This window comes from Bufo gargarizans, chromosome 5 (genome assembly GCF_014858855.1).
Source record: "Bufo gargarizans isolate SCDJY-AF-19 chromosome 5, ASM1485885v1, whole genome shotgun sequence".
NCBI classification, from domain to species: domain Eukaryota; kingdom Metazoa; phylum Chordata; class Amphibia; order Anura; family Bufonidae; genus Bufo; species Bufo gargarizans.
In genome coordinates, this window is record NC_058084.1 from 46,823,923 (window position 1) to 46,847,477 (window position 23,555).

At 45.1% G+C, this 23,555-nt stretch overlaps 1 pseudogene; it reads right to left on the reverse strand.

Moving 5' to 3' along the window:
• The window catches only part of LOC122939296, a 359,170-nt pseudogene that overhangs the window by 219,922 nt on the left and 115,693 nt on the right, over positions 1 to 23,555 (reverse strand).

The following is a 23,555-nucleotide window of genomic DNA, read 5'->3' on the forward strand; positions in this document are numbered from 1 at the left end:
ACTTTCAAACACCGCTTTTTTTTTTTTTTTCACACCACTTCCTAAATATTATAAATGATTTTTTTTTACGATATATTGATTGTTGGCTGTTACAGCTTTGAGCAGGCTAGATCTGTGTACATTAAAGGAGATCTCTTACATCAGCAGGTGGCATTTATTATGTAGAAAAAATTATTACAAGGCACTTACTAATGTATTGTGATTGTCCATATTGCCTCCTTTGCTGGCTTCATAAATTTTTCAAATCACATAATACATTGCTCATATCCAGGGGTTATGACCATCCTGCAATCCAGCAGCGGAGGTCGTCCTTACACACTATAGGAAAAAGTGCCGGCTATTCTAGTGGCCTGGGCCGTGGGAGTCCACATAGGCATGCAAGCGCAGCAGTTCCCATCCCGACCACCTTGTATCTGCTCTGCAGCGGTGGTCGTACTCCCTGGAAACGTGCAGTGTATAATGCGATGGAAAATTGAATGAAGCCAGCAAAGGAGGCAATATTGCCAATCACAATACATTAGTAAGTGCCTTGTATTAACTTTATCTACATTAGGCATCCTCAACCTGCAGCCCTCCAGCTGTTGCAAAACTACAACTCCCAGCATGCCTGAACAGCCGAAAGCTATCAGCCTACAGAAGGGCATTATGGGAGTTGTAGTTTTACAACAGCGGTAGGGCCGCAGGTTGAGTATCCTTGCTCTACATGATAAATGCCAATTGCTGAAGTGAGAGAACCCCTTTAATGTTCTGGATTATATTCACACAACAGCAGATCAAAGTGGTTCCACCAGCTCAGTCTAGGGGTGTGCTGTTATATGTCGTAATCAGCGTTCAGTGTGGTATAAAAAGGGTTAAATGTAATGTGGCTGCTTTGACTGTAAGAGTAGATTGGTATTTAGAGAAGTCAGATCCCAGAATGAAGACCCTTTTACACCACCGATGATCAGAAACTGCCCTGTCAATCAAAGTGGAGATGGTGCAGCAGTTGCAGAGAGAGCTGATCCTCTAGGTGTAATGGCAACGCCCCCGTTGCTCCTAGAGGCAAATTTGCATATATTATAACATGATTTTTCTCAGCAATGCTGGCACATATGAACATGGGACCAACACTGCCTTCAGCTGCAAAGTGCACATGTAACACGTCAGCCAGTGTCATAGGCAGGGGCGTCGCTAGGTTAAAACATTCGGGGCCTGGGCCCCGGATGTTTTGTCCCATGCCCCGAATGTCCTGCCTGCCTGCTAGATACAACTGTATTGCCGTACACAGAACGGCAAATACAATTGAATCTTACACTGGGAAGAGGCGAAGGACCTTTGGTGACATCACAGGTCATGTGATCAGCAAAACAGGCTGTGATAGGATGACCTGGATGATGTCACCATCCAGGTCATCCTATCACAGCCTGTTTTGCTGATCACATGACCTGTGATGTCACCAAAGGTCCTTCGCCTCTTCCCAGTGCAGGATTGGACCGGAGTCAAGAGGAGAAGGAGCCTAATGGTGATGTCTGTACAGGAGAGGTAAGTGAAGGGAGAGGCAGAGAAATGCTGGGAGTTGTAGTTATTTAACTGGGATGTATTTTAGGGCTGAAGGGAGGGATGTTATTGACATGGAACTGTGTGCTTGAGGTGGCTGGGGGAGGGAATGATGTTATTTACATGGGACTGTATGTTGAAAGTGGATGGTGGGGGGGAATAATGTTTATGTACATGGGACTTAATGTTTAGGGTCCAGTGTTTCCCAACCAGTGTGCCTCCAGCTGTTGCAAAACTACAACTCCCAGCATGCCTGGACAGCCTTTGGCTGTGCGGGCATGCTGGGAGTTGTAGTTTTGCAACAGCTGGAGGCACACTGGTTGGGAAACACTGGTTTAGGCTACGTTCACACTTGCGTTTGGTGATCCGCTTGTGAGATCCGTTTCAGGTCTCTCACAAGCAGCCTCAAATGCATCAGTTTAACCCCAATGCATTCTGAATGGATGCGGATCCATTCAGAATGCATTCGTTCGGCTCCGTGCGGTCCCCCGTTCCATTTTGGAGGCGGACCCCAAAATGCTGCAAGCATCGTTTTTTGTGTCCGCATGGCCTTGCGGAGCCAAACGCATCCGTCCTGACAATGTAAGTCAATGGGGACGGATCCCTTTGCATTGACACAAAATGGTGCAATTGTAAACGGATCCGTCCCCCATTGACTTTCAATGTAAGTCAGGACGGATCCGTATTGGGACTTAGAAATTAAAATCTAATACAAACGAATTGGTCCTGAACGGATGCATTCGTTTGTATTATATCGGTGCGGATCCGTCCTGTACAAGTAAAGGACAGATCCGCACGAACGCAAGTGTGAAAGTAGCCTTAGGGGGTGATGTTTACATTGGATTGTGCGTTGGAGGCGGCTGGGGAAGAGGTGATGTTATTTACATGGGACTGTATGGTGGAGGGAGGATTATAACTGCAGGGGGCACTGCAAATCCAGGGGACATTATAGGCGTTCTTATTACTACTGGGGGCTCTATAGGAGGGTCTTGTAGATCTGCCTTATTTCTACTAAGCGCACTATGGGGGCCTTATTACTACTGAGGGGTCTGTAGGGAGCTTTATTACCACTGGGGGAACAATAGGGGGCCTTATTTCTACTAGGGACTCTGTGAGGGTATTATTAATATGGGAGGGCATTGTTGAGGAGCATTATCACGGTTGGGGCAGTGTTACTAATAAGGGCATTCTAGAAGGGAATTACTATTGGTGGGACTATGAGGAGCACTATTACTATGGGGGGCAGTAATGTTTCTTTAGGATAGTATTTGGGGGTATTGGGGGGGTTGAGGTTTTGGCACAGCAAGCAGCAGGATAACACTGTGGGGACTCCAGTTGGGGGATAATGATAGAAAGTGAGGAAGCTAAGATGTCTGTGTGTCACACTCTGCAGAGACGAGGCGGCTGAGAGAAGTTGTCCAGACCGAATGGAGAAGATGATGACAGAGAGGAGACGTCCCCTGAAGGCCCTGGATGTGACAGGTAAGTGCCGCTGTATAGCAAGTACAGCATAGTGCGGGGGGGGGGGGGGCATATTTATTGGGGCTTGTGCCCTGGATCTTTTGAGACCCTAGCAACGCCCCTGGTCATAGGTACAAAACTGCTGACAGATGCCCTTGAAATTAGTGTTAATCAGCTTTTTAAACCGTCAATCAGCGCTCATTCTGGTAAAAAGGGACCCGCTCCTCTTGATTGATTGATGCCACGGTCCACCGCATCGTTGACGAAATCCCGTGCCTGCGCTGTTCACTTCTGTCTTCAGAGCGTGCGCAATGAGTGAATGATGCGATCCTGGTGCCGGATTCCTCACTGCGCCTGCGCCGACTACGTCACACAGTGAGGAAGCCGGCATCAGGAGAGCGGCCTTTACTCACTGCGCCTGCACCGAAGACAGAAGTGAACAGCGCAGGCGCGGGATTTCATCAACGATGCGGTGGACCGCTGCATCAATCAAGAGGAGCTGGGCGGGATAAAGCGTGAGTGGACGGAGCCTCTAGGTGCTGATTTTACACCCACATAGCACCTAGAGGCTCATTAACATATAATAAAAGTGCTTATTTAACAAAAACTGCTAATTTCAGTCAGCTACATAACAGTATTTTTGGTGGTAGAAGCCCTTTAAGAACAGAGGCGACTTCTTCACATTTTTGCAATTCTCTCCGGGTTTTGGCTGCATAAAAAATCCTGAACATGTGGCAGCACCCTTAGACTCCTTTCCTAGGGCCATAACTATATGGAGCAGCACATTACAGGAGAATACAAGTGAACAGGCCGTAGTCTGACCTGTGATAACGCCTGTGGACCATGTCCGATCACTACTGCCACGTAACTGACCTCTAGAGAAGATGCGTTTGCTGCCAGAGGTGTAGAGTACACATTATCCCACACTAAAGTGAAGGTCGCCATGTCAGGAACACCTTTAGTCGTCTCTTCAATATCCACTGTAATGTTGCTTTCACCCAGAATATTGTAGGAGAGAAGCTGGAAATCACCTAGAAGTATCATAAATAATACATTTACATAGTAAATACTGTCAGACAGATGACATCAAGTTATAGGTATAGTCCCTCATGTATGAAAACTAAGAGGAAAAATGACTTTTCCATCCATGTCCTTAAGGAATAAAGCAACATGGGTAGAACGCACACATGAGGGTTTCTTAGTGCCCCAGACCTCCTTTTTGAGCAGTTAAGGAGAACTGAAATGAAATAAATTGTTGCCAGTAGGGGGAGCTCACGGCATACTGCTGCTGTTGAGCGAACCCGAACTGTAAAGTTCGGGTTCGTACCGAACTTTAGGATTTTTGGACCCCGAACATTTCCATAAAAGTTCAGGTTCGGCACTTTCTTGGCTCTTTTTGAAAGGCTGCACAGCAGCCAATCAACAATCGTCATACTACTTGCCCCAAGAGTCCATTACAGCCATGCCTACTATTGGCATGGCTGTGATTGGCCAGAGCAGCATGTGACCCAGCCTCTATATAAGCTGGAGTCACATAGCGCTGCACGTCACTCTGCTGTTACAAGTGTAGGGAGAGGATGCTGCTGGACTTGTGATTTCAGGGAGAGCATAGGAGAGAATCTAACTCGGCGATCTACAGAGAAACAGTTGTGTGGGTGCAGGGCACTATCGTTTTACCCTGCCCTGAGCTCATTGACCAAAAAAAAAACTAACTTTTAGAATTCTGTTAGGTGGTTGGCGGCGGCCATTTTATGCATGCTCACTGCACCAGCACTGCATCTGAGCTTTTGGGACATTGCAAATCACCAATTTTTGGGGGGCAAACTACAACATCTGGATTAGTCAGTGTGCAATTTAAAGGGATTCTGTCACCAGTTTTTGACCCCCACATTCAAAAATATGGTTATGTTCATGGTGCCCTTGTGATTCCTAATGTGGTCTTATAAGCTAAATCTGTGTGCTCATTTAGCGTAAAAAACGTTTTATCTAACCTGTCATTCATCAGATTAAGGTGCCCAGGAGGACGCTCATGTCTCCAAGATGCCGCCCGCCGCCGCTCGTGCCCAGCTCCTCCTTTGCTTTCATCAGCGATGTGCCCAGCTCCTCCTTTGCTTTCATCAGCGATGTGCCCAGCTCCTCCTTTGCTTTCATCAGCGATGTGCCCAGCTCCTCCTTTTCTGTCATCAGCGATGTGCCCAGCTCCTCCTATGCAGTCATCAGCGCCGCCTTAGAATCCTTTTCAATGCCTCCGGCTCTCCCTCACTCCCCCCTCCTTCTCTAAGATTCCGCGCGTGCGCACAGGCCTGTGCCTGATGCGCCCGTGCAGACTTCTACATTCAGCTTCATTGAGCGAAGTGCGCATGCGCCGGCACTTCCTCAACCTCCCGATGACCTGAACTGTTCAGGTCATCGGGAGGTTGAGGAAGTGCCGGCGCATGCGCACTTCGCTCAATGAAGCTGAATGTAGAAGTCCGCACAGGCGCATCAGGCACAGGCCTGTGCGCACGCGCGGGATCTTACAGAAGAAGGAGGGGGGAGTGAGGGAGAGCCGGAGGCATTGAAAAGGATTCTAAGGCGGCGCTGATGACTGCATAGGAGGAGCTGGGCACATCGCTGATGACAGAAAAGGAGGAGCTGGGCACATCGCTGATGAAAGCAAAGGAGGAGCTGGGCACGAACGGTGGCGACGGCGGGCGGCATCTTGGAGACATGAGCGTCCTCCTGGGCACCTTAATCTGATGAATGACAGGTTAGATAAAACGTTTTTTACGCTAAATGAGCACACAGATTTAGCTTATAAGACCACATTAGGAATCACAAGGGCACCATGAACATAACCATATTTTTGAATGTGGGGGTCAAAAACTGGTGACAGAATCCCTTTAAGGATAGAAATACACCCATCATTTTCTGGGGTTTTAAAAACACACTATTTATTTTCAAAAAACAGTATTTTCCAGATCTGCAAGTGTTAAATTCAAGTTTAATATACACTCACCTAAAGAATTATTAGGAACACCATACTAATACGGTGTTGGACCCCCTTTTTCCTTCAGAACTGCCTTAATTCTGCGTGGCATTGATTCAACAAGGTGCTGATAGCATTCTTTAGAAATGTTGGCCCATATTGATAGGATAGCATCTTGCAGTTGATGGAGATTTGAGGGATGCACATCCAGGGCACGAAGCTCCCGTTCCACCACATCCCAAAGATGCTCTATTGGGTTGAGATCTGGTGACTGTGGGGGCCATTTTAGTACAGTGAACTCATTGTCATGTTCAAGAAACCAATTTGAAATGATTCGAGCTTTGTGACATGGTGCATTATCCTGCTGGAAGTAGCCATCAGAGGATGGGTACATGGTGGTCATGAAGGGATGGACATGGTCAGAAACAATGCTCAGGTAGCCCGTGGCATTTAAACGATGGCCAATTGGCACTAAGGGGCCTAAAGTGTGCCCAGAAAACATCCCCCACACCATTACACCACCAGCACCAGCCTGCACAGTGGTAACAAGGCATGATGGATACATGTTCTCATTCTGTTTACGCCAAATTCGGACTCTACCATTTAAATGTCTCAACAGAAATCGAGACTCATCAGACCAGGCAACATTTTTCCAGTCTTCAACAGTCCAATTTTGGTGAGCTCGTGCAAATTGTAGCCTCTTTTTCCTATTTGTAGTGGCGATGAGTGGTACCCGGTGGGGTCTTCTGCTGTTGTAGCCCATCCGCCTCAAGGTTGTGCGTGTTGTGGCTTCACAAATGCTTTGCTGCATACCTCGGTTGTAACGAGTGGTTATTTAAGTCAACGTTGCTCTTCTATCAGCTTGAATCAGTCGGCCCATTCTCCTCTGACCTCTAGCATCAACAAGGCATTTTCGCCCACAGGACTGCCGCATAGTGGATGTTTTTCCCTTTTTACACCATTCTTTGTAAACCCTAGAAATGGTTGTGCGTGAAAATCCCAGTAACTGAGCAGATTGTGAAACACTCAGACCGGCCCGTCTGGCACCAAGAACCATGCCACGCTCAAAATTGCTTAAATCACCTTTCTTTCCCATTCTGACATTCAGTTTGGAGTTCAGGAGATTGTCTTGACCAGGACCACAACCCTACATGCATTGAAGCAACTGCCATGTGATTGGTTGACTAGATAATCGCATTAATGAGAAATAGAACAGGTGTTCCTAATAATTCTTTAGGTGAGTGTATACAGCATTCATATTCGGTTAGCAAAAAAAGATTTTTTTGGGCAATCTACAACATCTGGATTAGTCAGTGTCCAATTTAAGCTAGAAATACACCCATCATTTTCTGGGTTTTGAAAAACACTTTTTTTTTCTTCAAAAAACTGTATTTTCCAGATCTGCAAGTGTTAAATTAAAGTTTAATATATACAGCTTTCAGATTCTGTTTGCCAAAAAAGTCTTTGTTTGCAATCTACAACATCTGGATTAGTCAGTGTGCAATTTAAAGTAGAAATACACCCATCATTTTCTGGGGTTTTAAAAACACTATTTTGACAAAAAAACTATTTTCAGTCCCTGCAGCATCAGCACGTGTGAAATTACAGGCTTATATACTGCTGTAAAATTCAGTTTTTGAACAAACACTCATTTGGGCATCAAAAACTTTAGTTGGCAGCCTTTGATGCAGATGTCATTGTGAGATACACCCTTAATACATTTGGGTTACATTCAGAGATTTTAAATACCGCCATTAGGTGCACCAATATTGAATTCAGGCCTACAATGGTTCAGGCCTTATGAGATACCCCCTCTACATACAGGGGTTTGAATTAGGCATTTGAAATACAGCCATTTTGTGCAAAGATATATTTACTGCAGGCCTACAGAAGTTCAGGCCCCCTGAGATACTACCTCTACATACAGGGGTTTTAATTAGGCATTTGAAATACAGCCATTTGAAATACAACCATTTTGGGCAATTTTTTTTTTTTTATTGAGACTAGTCTGGTTCAGGCCGTGCGAGATACACCCTTTACATACGGTTGTTCTATTCTATTATTAATTAAACACTAATTTAGGGCAAGAGCCTAAATTTAAAAAATATGAGGAGAGCGTCAAATAAGGGACGTGGCCCAGGTCGTGGTGCTGCTGGTGGAGCTCCTGTTGCAGGGAGAGGACGTGGTCGATCAGTGCCAGCTACACGCAAAAGTGAAACCCTTTCCTCAGTGCCACAGCAGGCGATAGTGGAGTTTCAGCTGCAGCACGCACGGGTGAGTCGCCCGGCGGAACACGCCCAATTCACCACCAATGACTGGCCCTCCATGCGAGACCTGTGTTCCTTGTTACGCTGTTTCGAGTACTCCACCAACATGGCCAGTGCCAATAACGCCGTTCTCAGCTTTACTATCCCACTTCTATGCCTCCTTGAAAAAACGCTCCTGGCGATGATGGAAGAGGGATCATTTCATAGGGTTTCCAGCCAGTCATTCCCAAGTGGCTTTGAGGGTGGGTTCCTGCACCCACAAACCCAAGGTACACAAATGTCCAGCCAGTGCACAGTTCTGGAGGATGAGGAGGTGGAGGATGAGGAGATGGAGGAGGAGGAACCATGTTCACAGAAGGGTGGCTCCCAGACCAGCTCATGGCCATCACTGTTGCGTGGATGGGGGGGATACAGAGGACACAGACGATACACCTCCCACAGAGGACAGCTTTTCATTGCCTTTGGGCAGCCTGGCACACATGAGCGATTACATGCTGCAGTGTCTCCGCAACGACCGCAGAGTTGCCCACATTCTAACTTGTGCTGATTACTAGGTGGCCATGCTGCTGGATCCCCGTTACAAGGACAACGTACAGTCCTTAATTCCGTCACTGGAGCGTGATCGTAAGATGCGCGAGCACAAGCGCACGCTAATAGACGTGCTGCTGGTGGCATTCCCATCTGACAGCGGGGGCACAGTGGAAGCACAAGGCGAAGGCAGAGGATGAGGAAGAGTTTGCCAACGCAGCTGGGGCACCGCCAGCACCTCAGAAGGCAGGGTTAGCATGACCTACATGTGGAAAAGCTTTGTCAGCACGCCTCAACAACCAGCACCACCAGCTGATATGGAACGTCTTAGCAGGAGGCAGCATTTCACCAACATGGTGGAGCAGTATGTGTGCACACGCCTACACGTACTGAATGATGGGTCTGCCCCCTTCAACTTTTGGGTATCCAAATTGGGCACATGGCCTGAGCTTGCCCTTTACGCCTTGGAGGTGCTGGCCTGCCATGCAGCCAGTGTATTATCTGAACGTGTGTTTAGCACGGCAGGGGGCAGCATCACAGACAAGCGCAGCCGCCTGTCCACAGCCAATGTGGACAAGTTCACGTTCATTAAAATGAACCAGGCATGGATCCCACAGGACTTGTCCGTACCTTGTGCAGAATAGACATGTATACCGGCACTAAGCAGCCATTGTTATACTGCAGCGCAATTGCTCATGTTTGTATTTTGGATATTTCACACTCTTTTGAAGTGTACCTTAATTTTCCAAAATTAAATTAAAACCAAAAACCTATGTTGGCTAGCTCATCCTCCTCCACTGCCACTTCCACCTACTCCGCTACGTCCACCGCCTCCTCAAACTCCTACTCCATAAATAACTCCACCTCATAAATCCAATTTTTTTTTTGTACGCGTTTTATTTTAGATTATTTCATTACTTTGTCATTTACATTTTTGGGTGAAATTCACCAATTTTTGGGTGTATAGTCCCACTGCTATACCTAGTAGGCTGGTTAACAAAAAAAACATATTTGTCAGTTACATTTTCAGTTAAAATTCAACAATTTTTGGGTGTGAAGTACCACTGCTATACCTAGTAGACGGGTTAAACAATAAAAAAAAATTGTGTCTTACATTTTATGGTGAAATTCACTAATTTTTGGGTGTGATTTACCACTGCTATACCTATTAGACTGGTAAAAAAAACAAAAAAAAAAAAACAAAAAACATTTGTCAGTCACATTTTAAGGTCAAATACACCAATTTTTAGGTGTAATATACCCCTCCTCTACCTTCACCAGTGTAGTAAGCCGTCTACACGAGCGACATTTCCCCAATGTCGTTGCAGGTACCTCAACCCAAGCGCCACCCCGAAAAAGATGTTGTGTCTGTAGCAGGAGTGGAATAAGGCGTGACACCCGCTATTTCTGTCCTGACTGTCCTGACCACCCTGCCCTATGCTTAGGGGAGTGTTTCCGGAAGTACCACACACAGGTACACTATTAGCATAGGGATTACATTACACAGGACCGGCACACAGGGCTCTTAGGGCCCTTTCACTCACAGCTGCTGCAAACCTCTTCTTTCACCTGGGACAAAGTGCATAATGTACTTCGCCACATCTCTGGGCGATTTACGCTTTGCACATTGTCCCATGGGGAAGGAGAGGTTTGTCCTATAAAAGGTAAATAAATAAAAATAAAATCACTGGTAAGCAAAAAAGTTAATGTTCTGTTCAAAAAGTTAAATACAGTTTATAAAAGTTAATGTTCCGTTCAAATGTTATATAAAGTTAATGTTAATAAATTTATTGCGTTGCGGCCTGGTTTTTTCATATATTTTTTTTTTACACCTTCTAGGTGGACCAACCGATGAACCAGCTGCAGCACTGATGTGCATTCTGACATAAGCATTGCGCTGCTGTCAGATTACACAAAAGTCGGTGTATGTGGCGCTGTAAGACGAGATTTCTCCTCTTCAGTAAAAGATATGTTTGCCGAGGCTTATGAACTGAGGGGCGGTGTTCATATGCTTTGACAAACACTTTGTATATATAAAAAAAATAATAATCCTGGCAATTATTTATTCATCCACATATGATGTGGATGGAGAAGTCGGGTTTGCCAGGGCATACGAGCTGAGTGGGTTTGGATGTTGGGCGGAGCTCCTATGTCCTGGCAGACGCCTTTCCCCTCCTTTTTTTTTTCTGGCAGAGATTTTTTCATCCACATTGATCGATGCGAATGAAGAAATCTGTGCTGTTCATTTTTATTTTAGCCCAGAGGCTGAACTAAAAAAAAAAATCTCATTACCTGTATGCTCAATATAAGGAAAATAGCAGAAACTCCTAATGCTGGCCATACATGTAATGATTGCGGAGACCCTCAAATGCCAGGGCAGTACAAACACCCCACAAATGACGCCATTTTGGAAAGAAGACACCCCAAGGTATTCGCTGAGGGGCATATTGAGTCCATGAAAGATTGGAATTTTTGTTCCAAGTTAGCGGAAAGGGAGACTTTGTGAGGAAAAAAATAAATAAAAAATCTATTTCCTCTAACTTGTGGCAAAAAAAATAATCTTCTATGAACTCACCATGCCCCTCATGGAATACCTTGGTGTGTCTTCTTTCCAAAATGGGGTAATTTGTGGGGGTTTTCTACTGTCTGGGCATTGTAGAACCTCAGGAAATATGACAGGTGCTCAGAAAGTCAGAGCTGCTTCAAAAAGCAGAAATTTAAATTTTTGTACCATAGTTTGTAAACGCTATAACTTTTACCCAAACCAATAAATATACATTAATTGCATTTTTTTTTATCAAACACATGTAGAACAATAAATTTTGAGAAAAATGTATATAAAAATGTAGTTTTTTTTGTTATTAATCGAAATTTAACTAAATTTTTGCAAAAAAATGACATTTTTCACTTTCAGTAGTGTAGTGCAGAATTGTAAAAAGTGGTCTGGTCATTAAGGGGGTTTAAGCTAGATGAGCTGAGGTAGTTAATTAATGCGTGCCACCTCCTTTGATTCAATGCTTAAACTTAAGCAAGTTGTACCGCATTTAAGCTTCAATACTTTGTCCCACATTTCCGCTATACTCTTTTGGCCAACATTTGCGCCTCAATAGCTTTTCCCACAATTCCGCTTGACTCTTTTGGCCCACATTTGGGCTTCTGTAATTTATCCTACATTTGCGCCTCAATAACTTTTCCCACATTTCTTCTTGATCCCAAATTTTTTAAATAAAATTTATCTCCCTTAAATTTGGTCTCTTTCTTACGCTCCCTCTCCGGCCTTAACCCCTTAGGGACACAGCCTTATTTCACCTTAAGGACCAGGCCATTTTTTGCAAATCTGACCAGTCTCACTTTAAGTGCTGATAACTTTAAAACGCTTTGACTTGTCCAGGCCAATCTGAGATAGTTTTTTCGTCACATATTGTACTTCATGACACTGGTAAAATGAAGTAAAAAAAAATATTTTTTGCACAAAAAATTACCTCATTTACCCAAAATTTTGAAAAATTAGCAAATTTCAAAGTTTCAGTTTCTCTACTTCTGTAATACATACTAATACCCCCAAAAATTGTGATGACTTTACATTCCCCATATGTCTACTTCATGTTTGAATTATTTTGGGAATGATATTTTATATTTTGGGGATGTTACAAGGCTTAGAAGTTTCTAAGCTTTTTTTTTATGGACCGGTTTATTTACACCGTGTCCTGTTTCAACTCCCCCTGATGCACCCCTGGAGTAGAAACTCCCTAAAAATGACCCCATCTAAGAAACTACACCCCTCAAGGTATTCAAAACTGATTTTACATACATCGTTAACCCTTTAGGTGTTGCACAAGAGTTTTTGGCAAATGGGGATGAAATTTGAGAATTTCATTTTTTTGCCTAATTTTCCATTTTAACCCATTATTTCCACTAACAAAGCAAGGGTTAACAGCCAAACAAGACTATCTTTATTGCCCTGACTCTGCCGTTTACAGAAACGCCTAATATGTGGCTGTAAACTACTGTACGGCCACACAGCTGGGCGTAGAGTGAAAGGTGCGCCGTTTGGTTTTTGGAGGGCTGATTTTTATGGACTGGTTTATTTACACCATGTCCTGTTTCAACCCCCCCTGATGCACCCCTGGAGTAGAAACTCCCTAAAAATGACCCCATCTAAGAAACTACGCCCCTCAAGGTTTTCAAAAAACTGTTTAGCAACACCTAAAGGGTTAATAAAGTTTTTATAATCAGTTTTGAATACCTTGAGGGGTGTAGTTTCTTAGATGGGGTCACTTTTAGGGAGTTTTTACTCTAGGGGGGCATCAGGGGGGCTTCAAAAGGGACATGGTGTCAATAAAAAAGGCCATCAAAATCGGCCTTCCAGAAACCATGTCAGTCCTTTCCTTTTGCGGCCTGCCTTTTACTGATACAGCAGTTTACGACCACAAATGTGGCATTTCTGTAAACTGCAGTATCAGGGTAATAAATTTTAACTTTTGTTTGGTTGTTAACCCTTGTTTTGTTACCGGGAAAAATGGATTGAAATGGAAAAGTGCCAAAAATAGCGGTTTTGGCACAGTTTTTTTTTTTTTTTTAGGTCATGGGATATTTTTATAGAGGAGATTCTTACAGACACGGCGATACCTAATAAGTCTTTTTTTTACAATTATTTAGGTTTTTGACTATATTATCCTTTTTGTATCTCTAAAGTTTAAGTGTCTTTTTTTTTATCCAATTATCTTATGTGGGAGCTCATTTTTTGCGGGATGAGCTGACGGTTTTATTGGCACTATTTTGGGGGCTATATGACTTTTTTATCACTTGCTAATAAACTTTTTGTTATGTAAGGTGACAAAAAAAAAATCATTTTTTGCACCTATTTTTTTTTGGACCGTGTTAATCTGGGGGGTTGGGTCATGGGGTATTTTTATAGAGAAGATTCTTACGGACGTGGCAATACAATTATTTAGGTTTTTGACTATATTATCCTTTTTGATACAATTTTATTTTTTTCGTATCTCTAAAGTCATATATTTTTTATTTTAATCCGATTATCTTATGTGGGGGCTCATTTTTTGCGGGATGAGATGACGGTTTTATTTTGGGGGCTAAATGACTTTTCGATCGCTTGCTATTAAACTTTTTAATACAAAAACCTTTTTTTGCACCTTTTTATTACTTTTTTTGCACATTTTATTTTATTTTTTTCTGGACTGTGTTAATCTGGGGGGTTAGGTCATGGGGTCGTTTTAAAGAGGAGATTATTACCGACGCGGCGATACCTAATATGTCTACTTTTAATAAAATTATTTTAGTTTTTTGGAGTGTCTCAAGTCTGAGAACCAGTTTTGGGATACAAATTTAGTACTCCATGGAAGTGTGATACCTCCTGAAGCAACCGTCAATGCAGAGGCCCGGATGATCGGGGCACGTGTCGCACTGAGTAGTGGTGTCCTTCCGTATCCCCCTCCTGCGACACACTCTGCACTTTTTTGGGGTTCGTCCCTTCTTTCCAGTATGGGGGACCACACCTGGAAAGTGTTGGCCAGGGACGATCCGGGCGCCTACAGTTCCCGAGGTACTCAGGCCTGCTCTTTCCCGGTCCAAAAAGATCAGGGCCTTGAGGACTGCCTCATAGAACTGGAGGAATGTCCCTGTGCTGCCAGCGCTTCGGGATAGTACAAAAGAGTTGTACATGGCAACCTGTACCAAGTAGACCGCAACCTTTTTGTACCATGCCTGGGTTTTGCGCATGGCGTTATATGGCTTGAGGACTTGATCCGAGAGATCAACTCCTCCCATATACAGATTGTAGTCGACAATACAATCGGGCTTGAGGACCGTTGCCGCGGTACCTCGCACAGGGACAGGTGTGATGCCGTTACCATGAATTGTGGACAGCATAAGGACATCCCTCTTGTCCTTATACCTGACCAGCGACAGGTTTCCAGTGGTAAGGGCACGGGTCTCACCCCTGGGGATAGGTACCTGGAGGGGTGGGCAGGGAGGCCGCGTTGATTTTTCCGCACGGTCCCGCAAGCGGACGTGGATCTGGCGGCAAGGGACTGGAACAAGGGGATACTGGTATAAAAGTTATCCACGTACAGGTGGTAACCCTTATCCAGCAGTGGGTACATAAGGTCCCACACAAGTTGCCAGGTAACACCCAGAGTGGGGGGACATTCTGGGGGTTGAATCCAGGAATCTCACCCCTTGTATACAAGAAATTTGTAAGTGTACCCTGAGGTACCGCTATACCTCGCCCGCTTGGAGGGCACATACTGGCGGAAAATGAGTCTCCTTTTGAACGCAATGAGAGACTCATCAACCGCGACCTCCCTTCCAGGTACATAGGCCTCCATGAATTTGGCCCCAAAGTGATCGATGACCGGCCGTATCTTATACAGACGGTCATGGGCAGGATCACCTCGGGGGGGGGGGACATGCTGCATTATCGGAATAATGCGGACATTTCCGGATGGCCTCAAACCGGGAGTGTGTAATGGCTGTACTGTAAAGTGGGGTCTGATATAGGACGTCCCCACTCCAGTACAGCCTGACACTGGGTTTCTTGACCAGGCCCATATGCAGCACGAGGCCCCAAAATGTCCTCATTTCGGCTGCACTGACCGGCGTCCAGCCACCGGGCCTGGCCAAAAAGGAGCCCGGGTGTTGAGCGACGAACTGTTGGGCGTACAGATTTGTCTGCTCCACCATCAGATTTACCAGTGGGTCACTGAAAAAAAATGACAAAAAAAATCATATTCAGTTTAGCCCACTGTGGATTCCTGGCTTACAAAATCAGGAATCACGGGCTCGTATCGCTCTGGGCTACACCAGACAAGTTCACTGGCAGGGTGCTTTGGTGAATTTAACTGGTGGGCCGGGAAACCAGTACGAGCCCCAGAGCTGCTCGTACTAGTGTGGGCCACAGGGTCCCTAACATGGCAATCCCCTTGCTCCGCTGAAGTTGATCAGCGGTGGGGTGTGCGATGTGCTAACAGTGGCCGGACACTAAGAGTGCCGGCCACAGTCAGCGTACACACAAAAAAAAAAATGCACCCCAAAAAAGTGTGGGGGGGGGGGGGGCAGGGGGGGCAAGTGGCAGCACCCCTGGGGGGTCTAGGGTCACACAACTATGCTGTGGACCCCAGACACCCTAACTTAGGGTGATGCAATAAACTGCAAAAACTAACTTTCCCTTTTATTTCCCTGCCTAACCCAAACTTTCCCTATGCTGTCCCTATGTACCTGATGGGGGGTGCTGGTGGCACAGATCGGGTCCTGGGGGCACAGATCGGGGTGCTGGCAGCAATGGCGGACACACGTGCAGGCAGCTCCTCTCTCCTCGGCTCCGGAACACAAAAGGAGGAGGAGAGGAGCGCCTGCCTCTTTTGAATATCGCGACCGCCCACAGACCAATCAGAAGCGATCCTGAGTGGTGATGTCACCATCACCACTCAGGATCGCTGGATGGTGATTGGTGGGGTGAAATCACCCCACCATCACCATCCTGTTCCGGGTTATCGGGTCTTCAGAGGCCTGAATAACCCGGAAACGCAGAAAACCGCAGGTCTGAATTGACCTGCGGTTTTCTGCGATCGCATACATGGGGAGGGTCATCGGACCCCCCGGCGCATTTGCCCCAAGTGCCTGCTCAATGATTTGAGCAGGCACGGTGTTCCGACCGCCGCCGGCCGCGCGGTGGTGATCAAAAATACACAGGGCGTACAGGTACGCCCTGTGTCCTTAAGTACCAGGACATCAGGGCGTACCTGTACGCCCTATGTCCCTAAGAGGTTAAACCCCGATTCCCCACCACCCGTAATCACCATAGTAGGCGCATAAAAGAACATTTAAAGTTGATAGAGCAGATATCAAATTGGATTGTGAACATCACGGGGACGTGCGACATGGTGGGTGGGGAAGTAAGTATGCACACGCCTACACAAACTAACTGACAGGGGTCAGCCCCTGCAACTTCTGGGTCTCCAATGACCTGAGCTTGCCCTTTACGCTTTGGAGGTGCTGGCCTGCCCTGCAGCCGGTGTATTGTCTGAACGTGTGTTTCGCACAACTGGAGGGTTATATTTCCCAATGTTTTGGGGTGTACCCTGATAAAAAAAAAAAAAAAAAAGGTAAAACCAAAAAGCAGTGTAGGCTACCTCCTCCTCCTCCTCCACCGCCACTTCCACCTACACCACCACATCCACCGCCTCCTCAACCTCCTTCTCTATATGGACCTGGTGCTCCTAGATCAAGATAAAAATATTTTTTTACGTATTTTATGTTATTTTATGTCATTTCCCTATCCACATTTGTTTGCAGAGCACTTGCCATGCTCAACCACATTTTGACGCCATTTTCAGCCCTCTAGCCCTTTCCATGACATTTTTACAGCCATTTTAGTGCTCAAAAGTTTTGGTCCCCATTGAACTCAATGGGGTTCGGGTTCGAGGTCAAGTTTGGTTCAAGTTCGGGTCCCCAAACTCGAACTTTTTTCCGAAGTTCGGCCGAACTCATCGAACCTGAACATCCAGGTGTCCGCTCAACTCTTTTTAAGACCACTTGAAAAATTGCAAAAAATCATATTTAGCATGGCTGGATCTTAACAAGGTTCCAAGTAGAGCTTCAACATGCAACAAGAAGAAATGGGAGTGAGACAAAACATTTTTTGAGCATTCAATTTAATGAAAACAACGAATAAACTGAAACAGGCTGTTTTTCAGCTGATCAAAAGTTTAGGACCACATGCCTTTAAAAAGGCCAAATCTGTGCAAAGATGTGGATTCATTATCATTTTCTGTCAGGTAGTCACACGTTTTGATGGCAAAGGCAAAAAAACTCTCCCTTTTTGAACGTGGTCGGGTTGTTGAACTGCATAAGCAGGGTCTCTCACAGCGCGCCATCACTGCTGAGGTGGGACGCAGTAAGACAGTCATTTGGAATTTCTAAAAATTCTTAACTGATCCTGAGGGTTATGGAACAAAATAGTCTAGTGGAAGACCCAAAAAAATGTCATCAGCACTGAGCCGGAGGATCCAATTGGCTGTCCATCAAGACACTGGACGATCCTCGACCCAAATTAAGGCCCTTAGTGGTGCTGACTGCAGCCCCATAACCATCAGATGGCATCTGAGACTGAAGGGCTTCAAAAACAAAAAACGGCTTCAAAGACCTCATCTCCTTGAACGCCACAGAACTGCTCGTTTGGATTTTGCAAGAGAGCACCAAACATGGGGCATTCAAAAGGTGGAAGAAAGTTTTATTCCCTAATGAGAAAAAAATGTAACCTTGATGGTTTCGAACGTTACTGGCATGACAAGCAGATCCCACCTGAGACGTTTTCTACGCACCACAGTGGAGGGGGCGCCATAATGGTCTGGGGTGCTTTTTCCTTCAGTGGAACAATGGAGCTTCAGGAAGAGCAGGGGCGTCAAACGGCCGTTGGCTATGTCCAGATGTTGCAGAGAGCATTCCTCATGACTGAAGGCCCTCGTCTGTGTGGTAACGACTGGGTTTTTCAACAGGACAACGCTGCTGGACAAGTGACCTCTTCCAGCAGAATAACATCACTCTTTTGGCCCATCCTGCGTGTTCCCCTGATCTAAATCCAATAGAGAACCTTTGGGGATGGATGGCAAGGGAATTTTACAAAAATGGACAACAGTTCCAAACAGTAGATGGTCTTTGTGCGGCCGTCTTCACCACTTGGAGAAATGTTCCCACTCACCTCATGGAAAAGCTTGCATCAAGCATGCCGAAACGAATTTTTGAAGTGATAAACAATAACGGCAGAGCTACTCATTACTGAGTTCATGTTTGGAAGTTGGATTTCTGTTTTGGGGGGGTTTATTAATTTTTTGGGGAGGTGTGGTCCTAAACTTTTGATCAGCTGAAAAACAGCCTGTTTCAGTTTATTCGTTGTTTTCATTCAATTGAATGCTCAAAAAATGTTTTGTCTCACTCCCATTTCTTCTTGTTGCATGTTGAAGCTCTACTTTGAACCTTGTTAAGATCCAGCCATGCTAAATATAATTTTTTTGGCCATTTTTCAAGTGGTCTTAAACTTTTGATCAGGACTGTACAAGCTCAACCAAACATTTATCTGTACTGGAAGACACCCTTTAAGAAACTGGCTGATATGTGTGGTTGCTCAAATTTTTCTTTGCGCTAGTTGTTACCTATCTCATATAGCTTCTCTTGTTCATTGACTACCTCAGGCAAAGATCTAGAGGTGATTTTTCAGCTAGTGTTTTTTCTTTGCTCTGATCATCTTTGGCTTTTTTGGAATTTGCCCTGCCTTTACTCACCTCTTAGCGAATTGAATGTCACTGTATAGACATTTGCTTCTTTGGAAGAATTGAGTTGTTGAACATCGACTGTGTCTGGCTGTATAGACCAAAATCTGCTCAATGCTGCTTGGATTTCAGGAGCAGTAGCGTCGGCTGATAGTGGATCTGCCAATGGAAATATAGAAAAATAATAATACTAAAAGTGGAATAAAGGTAAACTGGCTTAGTTATCCCGATCAGCCAATCCGATTCAACCTTTCATTTTTCAGAGCTCCTTTGGAAAGTAAAAGGTGGAATCCGATTGGTATTTACTTTACCTCACTTTCGATAAATCTCCCCCTTAAGCTTTAGGAACAAATAAATACTTGGTGGAATAAGATGTGAGATAGATAAGCGATAGATAGATAGTGTAGGGGAGTTTCTGAAGTGGTAGTTGATGGAAGATACTTGCCACTGGGGGATTAGGAGCTGGGTCCTTTGTGTTTTGTCAGCAGTGAGTGCTGTGCACACAGCGGTTGTTGGTGTCAGTCTACACTGATCCGGGCAGGTTGGTTTCTCTGGCCCTAGTCGGGTAGTGAAGGAGTTAATCCTTCACTATGCTTGGTGGGTGTGGTCTTCCTGCTACACCCAGAGTGTGTGATTATAGGTGTGGTGTTCACTGACTGTGGGGGCTAATGCAGTGCGGTCTCCTGTTTCTCTGCAGGAAGCTGTACGGGAGGCTGATCGGAGGGTCGGGTTGAGCTCTGTAGTCCGCTCCGTCTAACAAAGACTGCACAACTGATGCAAGCGCAGAGAAGGACAAAAAAAAGGGATCCTGTGGCCGGAGCCAATCCCTTGTCCAGGCCGACCCGTGGCCTGTCTAACTTGCATGAACTTGGATGAACCTGCACCACGACAAGGTGTATTACCGATCACTGGTGGGAGGGACTGTGTGAACAGGCACCCAGACGCCTGCAGCGTTTGGGGCTCCGTTGTGGGAGGTGGGGTTTCTGAACATTGCTATTGTGTGAACTGCACAGTTTTTGATGTGACGCACTGGAGTGAATAAAAGAGCACGGTTTGAACACAAAGCCTGTTTCATGAGCCTCTGTACTGCCACCCCTACCACCCGCCTATCAGAGCAAAAACCCCACAATAGATAGATACAAAAATTGAGGCAGCACTCCAAATGTGATGAAAGGGTGAAGACCGGTTTATTCCCAAGGCAACGTTTCATCCCAACACAATGAGGCCTTTGGGAATAAACACTTTCACCACATTTGGAGTGCTGCCTCAATTTTAGTTTTTGGGATTTCTCAGTAGAAGAAATACCTACCTTCCCTGAGGAATTGCACACATATTTGCACTTTCTGACTATGCTGCTCTCTTTTTTGCAATTATAGATAGACAGACAGGGGCGGACTGGGAACTAAAAGTGATCCTGTAAAATACTTAAAGTGGCCCAGTTTTGTAATTGGGTCCAAATTGATGAAAGGCAGGGCCAAAACAAGTAGCTGGGGCCAACAATACCATATTGTGGCTCATTATACTACCCCAACAGTGTCAAATACCACAGTACATCACAAAATACATCCCCAAAAAACTTCCACTGGCCGGCTGTAATGAAGGCTCAGACGGTCCCCTGGGCATCGGCCCACCAGTAAATTTCCCTGTAAGGTCTATGGCCAATCCGCCCCTGTATATAGATAATAGATAGATATACGCAAAGAGGTTCTACTTTTCATATAGTAAGTATAGCAGTAATGCAGTTTACACTTTCATGTATTCACCATTTACCTATGTCTTTGTGCTGTTACTTGTAGTTCTACGCTTTGTGTTGTAGCCAAGGTAGCGTGCACCTGTGTCTCTTTTTTATAGAGATATGGGATTGATCGATAGATAGACTGTACCTGTTTCTTCCTTGGCATAGATAAGGGTGTAGTACATGGCGGGACATGGAGAGATGCAGTATTTGGTGACAGTGATTGTCTGAACCTCATACACTGCTTGCTGGGTTGTGTTCCAGTTCCGTAGAGTTATAACCTTTGGGGAAGAGAAGACATTTCAGTGGAACCAACATGAGTTTAGTATCTAATATCAGATACCAAATGCAACAGAAGGACACGGCTATAATGCAGAATACTATATACTACTAACCTGGTTTTCTAGAATAGTGGCACTCTGTGACTGTATGGTCTGTACTTCTTGTACGGCGTCAGGGGTCTGCTTCTCAGTGTATGAACTCGTCCGTGTGTATATGCCAACATCTAGTACAGACGATCCATAGGAGTTTTGGATATATGCTTCAAAGTAACACCTGGAAATGGCCACAAAAGTCATTTTCCCAGATCTCCATTAAAAGTAATTTATAGTCTAAGGATAAAGAAGCACAATCACCGGTCCCAATAAAGGCCCATAGCTGGTGGTGGATCTGCCAAAATTCTGAAGAGCCGCCAGCCTCTTCATAACTTCGGCACATCCAGTGCTGGTTCTAAATGTAAGCCAGGCATAGAAAATGATGAATGAGACGGCCTACCGGCCCGTCCCCTCCCCCACCCATGCCGCACCAACAATTTTAGACCTGGTATGAGTGTGGAAAAATCGCATAACAGTTAGTTGTGCCCTATCAATGTCCAGAATCCAACTAGCATGCCCGACCGATTCCTTCTATACTAGTGTGTGTAGTAACCACAGGTGTATGTACAGTTCATCGTAATGCACACAGGATATTTCCCACATAAGCCAACCAGGCACCTACTAGGGTTAGAGGCCCCAGAGAGGAAGAAGAAGTCCTATGTATGCGGCATCCTCTTGTATAGGCACAAATCCACAGTCCTGGCCATGTCAGTTGCAATTCTGGATAATGCTTGAAGAATGCCCTGAACGGAAGCAATGTTCTCCTCCTCAAAGCTAGCGCTTCGTACCGAGAACACAGTGACATCACTTGAGCTGTGGAATCTCCATAGGATAAAACTTAGTCCAACATGTTTCGGAAAATGGTCACGTTTTCCTTCCTCAGGGATGAAAATCCTTGTTCTTCTCCTAATTATATAGGCACCTCCAGAATTAAATGGACATGGACACAATAGGCACTCTGCACTCTGTATCTATCTATCCTGAATTGCAACTGACCGCCAGGGCTGTGGATTTTTGCCCATACAAGAGGACGCCTCATACATAGGACATCTTTCTCACCGGTGTCACCAATCCTGGTAGGTGCCTGGTTGGCTTGTTTATGTGGGAAATATCCTGTGTGTATTATAAAGAACTGTACATATCAGTGGTTACTGCTCCCAGTAGTATAGGGGGCAGCGGGCGGACATGCTAGTTGGATTCTGGACATTTATCCTATTGAGCCAGCAGGCGGTACTGGCTCCGCCACTGCTGCACTATCTTTTGTGTTCACGATGGTTATTCTATTAGTGAATTGGTTAATTTATAGTCTACATTGTAGTTCAACTTTGATTTGGGCATGAATCAGCTCAGTAGATATCTCAGGAGAGGAGAAAAGAGAGAGGGACTGGAGGCCGAGCAGCCAGAGAGCTTGTCTAACAGATTTCATTCTGAACAGGATGGAGCAGCCTGCAATGTGTGTGAAACATGCAGGCTGCAGAAGAAAACTGAGCATTCATTTATTTTTATTTTTTTTTAAACATAGGAAGGAGAGTCACATTTGAGTTGTGACTGCACAGACTGCACAGTGCCATCGTCTTTGTGCAATGCTCAAGATCTGTACCTCTCACAGAGAAGCTTGAGTGATATTATCTGACTTACGGCTTGCCCTTCTGGAGGTAAAAAGTCTGCGACTTCTGATGTGTATAGGAGAAGTAAGAAGTTGTGGAGGATCCATAGGCAATCTTCACCTGAAGTAAAGGAATAGTGGAAAATAAGAATATTAACACATTTCCACAGAATTTTTTGTCATAGTTTATTTGCTTCTTAAATGTAAAATGAATCAACTTTATAAACAGTCTTCACTAGGGTTGAGCGAGCCCGAACTGTAAAGTTCGGGTTCGTACTGAACTTTAGGATTTTTGGACCCTGGACCCGAACTTTTCAGTAAAAGTTTGGGTTCAGGTTTGGTGTTCGGCGAGTTAATAGCGCTTTTTGAAAGGCTGCAGAGCAGCCAATCAACAAGAATTTAACTCTGTGCCCTTAGAACCCATCACAGCCATGCCTACTAATGGCATGGCTGTGATTGGCCAGTGCAGCACGTGACCCAGCCTCTATATAAGCTGGAGTCAGTGTAGGGATAGGATGCTGCTGCTGTGAGGGAGAGAATAGGAAATAATCTTTGTTCAGAAGTGCTTGTTAAGGCCTCATGCACATGACCATTTTTCGGGTCCGCATCGAGCCGCCGTTTTTGCGGCTCGGATGTGGACCCATTCACTTCAATGGGGTTGCAAAAGATGCAGACAGCATTCCGTGTGCTGTCCGTATCCGTTGTTCCGTTCCGTTGCCCCGCAAAAAAAAAAATAGAACATGTCCTATTCTTGTCCGTTTTGCGGACAAGAATAGGCATTTTTACAATGGGCC